Here is a 4,676-nt window from a genome sequence, read left to right on the forward strand (position 1 = left end):
GGGAGAAGACCCAAATAAATCGGATAGTAAATGAAAGAGGAGATATCACAACAGACACCGCAGAAATTCAACATATCATGCGAGGCTTCTATGAACAACTATATGCCACCAAGCTAGAGAACCTGGAAGAAATGAATGATTTCCTAGATACCTACCAACTTCCAAAACTAAGTAAAGAGGAAGTGGATAACATGAACAGGCCCATCACAGCTAATGAAATTGAAACAGTTATCAAAAATCTTCCCAAAAATAAAAGTCCTGGACCAGATGGTTTTACAAATGAATTCTACAAAACTTTCAAAGAAGAACTAATACCTCTACTTTTAAAAGTCTTCCAGAAGATTGAAGACACTGGAATACTCCCTGCCAGCTTCTATGAAGCCAACATCACCCTGATACCAAAAGCAGACAGGGACACAACCAAAAAAGAAAACTACAGACCAATATCTCTGATGAACATAGATGCGAAAATATTGAACAAAATTCTAGCCAACCGGATACAGCAGTATATCAAAAAGATTGTTCATCATGACCAAGTGGGGTTTATCCCAGGCATGCAAGGTTGGTTTAATATACGTAAATCAATCAATGTGATCCACCACATCAACAAAAGCAAGACCAAAAACCACATGGTCATATCAATAGATGCAGAGAAAGCCTTTGACAAAATACAACATCCCTTTATGATCAAAACACTACAAAAAATGGGAATAGATGGAAAATTCCTCAAGATAGTGGAGTCTATATATAGCAAACCTACAGCCAACATCATACTCAATGGTGCAAAACTGGAAGCATTTCCCCTCAGATCAGGTACTAGACAGGGCTGCCCACTATCACCATTACTATTCAACATAGTGTTGGAAGCTCTTGCCATAGCAATCAGGCAGGAGCAAGGAATTAAAGGCATACAGATTGGAAGAGAAGAAGTCAAACTCTCCTTATTTGCAGATGACATGATAGTATACATAGAAAAACCTAAGGAATCCAGCAAGAAGCTTTTGGAAATCATCAGGCAATACAGTAATGTGTCAGGCTATAAAATTAACATTCAAAAGTCAGTGGCATTCCTCTATGCAAACACTAAGTTAGAAGAAATTGAAATCCAGAAATCAGTTCCTTTTTCTATAGCAACAAAAACAATAAAATATCTAGGAGTAAACCTAACCAAAGAAGTGAAAGACTTGTATACTGAAAATTATGAGTCACTACTCAAAGAAATTGAAAAAGACACAAAGAAGTGGAAAGATATTCCATGTTCATGGGTTGGAGGAATTAACATCATCAAAATGAATATATTACCCAGAGCCATCTACAAATTTAATGCTATCCCCCCATCAAGATCCCAAGCAGAAATGGCAGTAGATATATAAGTACAAAATACGGGGCAAAACCGATATGGCAGTTTCTTTTCTTTAAATATAGCCCTAAAACCTTGGTGACTCATTTTTTGTATTTTCTTCTGCTAGATTAAGTAGACTAGAAAACGCAAAACGGTACGCAAAAGCAAGGCCTAATTTTTTTTTTGTGTGTGTGATTTTCTGAATTACCGGTGTTCTTTTTTTTTATTTTTTTTTTATTTAAGAAAGGATTAATTAACAAAACCATAGGGTAGGAGGGGTACAATTCCACACAATTCCCACCACCCAATCTCCATATCCCACCCCCTCCCCAGTAGCTTTCCCATTCTCTATCCCTCTGGGAGCATGGACCCAGGGTCATTGAGGGTTGCAGAAGGTAGAAGGTCTGGCTTCTGTAATTGCTTCCTCGCTGAACATGGGCGTTGACTGGTCGGTCCATATTCTCAGTCTGCCTCTCTCTTTCCCTAGTAGGGTGGGTCTCTGGGGAAGCTGAGCTCCAGGACACATTGGTGGGGTCTTCAATCCAGGGAAGCCTGGCCGGCATCCTGATGGCATCTGGAACCTGGTGGCTGAAAAGAGAGTTAACATACAAAGCCAAACAAATTGTTGAGCAATCATGGACCCAAAGCTTGGAATAGTGGAGAGGAAGTGTTAGGGAGGGTACTCACTGCAAACTCTAGTGTACTTCTGCTTTCTTACTTTGGTGCCATACTCCAAACTCAGTCAGTTTCTGCTTTGCGTTTCTACTTCTTTTTTTTTTTTTTTTTTTACATGCATAACATTCCCCAGATTCCCATTTAACAATACAACCCCCACTATTTCATTCATCATTTTTCATGGACCTGTATTCTCCCCACCCACCCACCCACCCACCCACCCCAGAGTCTTTTACTTTGGTGTAATACTCCAATTCCATTTCAGGTTCGACTTGTGTTTTCTTTTCTAATCTTGTTTTTCAACTTCGGCCTGAGAGTGAGATCATCCCGTATTCATCCTTCTGTTTCTGACTTATTTCACTCAACATGATTTTTTCAAGGTCCATCCAAGATCGGCTGAAAACGGTGAAGTCACCATTTTTTTACAGCTGAGTAGTATTCCATTGTGTATATATACCACAACTTGCTCAGCCACTCATCTGTTGTTGGACACCTGGGTTGCTTCCAGTTTTTGGCTATTACAAATTGTGCTGCCAAGAACATATGTGTACACAGATCTTTTTGGATGGATGTGTTGGGTTCCTTAGGATATATCCCCAGGAGGGGAATTGCAGGGTCATAGGGTAGGTCCATTTCTAGCCTTCTGAGAGTTCTCCAGACTGTTCTCCACAGAGGTTGGACCAATTTACATTCCCACCAGCAGTGCAGGAGGGTTCCTTTGACCCCACACCACACACAGAACCGGAGACATCACACTGCCAGATCTCAAACTGTATTATAGAGCCATTGTCATCAAAACTGCTTGGTACTGGAACAAACTGTATTATAGAGCCATTGTCATCAAAACTGCTTGGTACTGGAACATGAACAGACACACTGACCAGTGGAATAGAATTGAGAGCCCAGAAATGAGGCCCCACACGTATGGACATCTAATCTTTGACAAAGGGGCCCAGACTATTACATGGGGAAAGCAGAGTCTCTTCAACAAATGGTGTTGGAAACAATGGGTTGAAACATGCAGAAGAATGAAACTGAATCACTGTATTTCACCAAATACAAAAGTAAATTCCAAGTGGATCAAGGACTTGGATGTTAGACCAGAAACTATCAGATACTTAGAGGAAAATATTGGCAGAACTTTTTTCCGCATAAATTTTAAAGACATTTTCAATGAAACGAATCCAATTACAAGGAAGACTAAGGCAAGTATAAACCTATGGGACTACATCAAATTAAAAAGCTTCTTCACAGCAAAAGAAACCACTACCCAAACCAAGAGACCCCTCACAGAATGGGAGAAGATCTTTACATGCCATACATCAGATAAGAGTTTAATAACCAACATATATAAAGAGCTTACCAGACTCAACAACAAGACAACAAATAACCCCATCCAAAAATGGGGGGAGGACTTGGACAGAATATTCACCACAGAAGAGATTCAAAAGGCCCGAGAAACACATGAAAAAATGCTCCAAGTCTCTGATTGTCAGGGAAATGCAAATCAAGACAACAATGAGATATCACTTCACTCCTGTGAGAACGTCACACATCAGAAAAGGTGTCAGCAGCAAATGCTGGAGAGGGTGTAGGATCAAAAGAACCCTCCTGCACTGCTGGTAGGAACGTCAATTGGTCCAACCTCCGCAAGGCCTAATTTTCAACACGAAAAAGCCAGGGGAGAGCGCGAACGCAGTCCCCCACTACCACAAATTATGCAGTCGAGTTTCCCACATTTGGGGAAATCGCAGGGGTCAGCACATCCGGAGTGCAATGGATAAGCCTCGCCCTGGGAAAACCACCTTCGTGATCATGGTATCTCCCCTGCCAGGTAAGTATGAGTTGCTCGCCCGCAGCCCCTCCACAGCCTCACGCGACATACACTGTAAACTCACGCTCACTTTACCAAACACACTCGCAGCCTCCACACAACTCCCACACACCGAGGACGCTCGTCTGCAAACAACCGGCCTGCACTCGCTCACAAAAGCACCCGCGACCAGCCGCCCTTCATCCGCACAACAACAACCATCAGCCCCTGCGCGCCCTCCCTCATCTGCATAGACCCGCCTGCTGTCTGCGCTCTGAGGAAGCCGGCCCCGCCCCTCCGCTCCCCTCACCGCTCCCTTCCCCCTTTTTAGAGAAGCCCGCGACTTCCCGAACTCTGCTACGGACGGGTGCTTTAGCTCCGCCTGGAGATTCAAATCTGTTTGTATCATCCCTAAACTCTCGTCATTGTTGTGACACTTTCTCATAGGTGACCTGAGGGGTTTCTTCCCCCTCTGCAAAGCCGAAGTGCCAACAGTGGACCCATTGTTTGGGAGAGAGGCCCAGATGCTGGGAACTCCTCTCCTTTTAAAGGGAACGGGAGTGGGGGGACTCGAAGGGGGTAACATGAGTACATTCCTAGAATAAACATTTTGAAACTACCATGCAGCGCCAGGAAGCAAGAGAGCAGGTATTGATAACCATCATGGCATAAAGATTATAAGACAGATGGGTTTCGGTAATATTTTTGTTAATCAGAAATTCTCTGCTATCCTTGAGTAGGGAACGGAGTAAATTCCTTCATTATCTAGTCCTCTAAAAGTTTGCTCTTCATCATTAAAATCACCTAGGTTTCTATATGGGGGATTTTTTTTTTTTCCTCCTCCAG

General features: G+C 42.8%; 1 non-coding gene across 1 annotated transcript; it reads right to left on the minus strand.

The window, feature by feature from the left end:
• Positions 1-3,695: 3,695 nt before the first annotated feature.
• Positions 3,696-3,859, minus strand: LOC132541492 (U1 spliceosomal RNA). Its single transcript, XR_009552657.1, has one exon. It is a non-coding gene; the product is annotated as a U1 spliceosomal RNA (small nuclear RNA).
• Between the last annotated feature and the right edge of the window lie 817 nt (positions 3,860-4,676).

Source organism: Erinaceus europaeus, chromosome 11 (genome assembly GCF_950295315.1).
Source record: "Erinaceus europaeus chromosome 11, mEriEur2.1, whole genome shotgun sequence".
In the NCBI taxonomy this organism is placed as follows: domain Eukaryota; kingdom Metazoa; phylum Chordata; class Mammalia; order Eulipotyphla; family Erinaceidae; genus Erinaceus; species Erinaceus europaeus.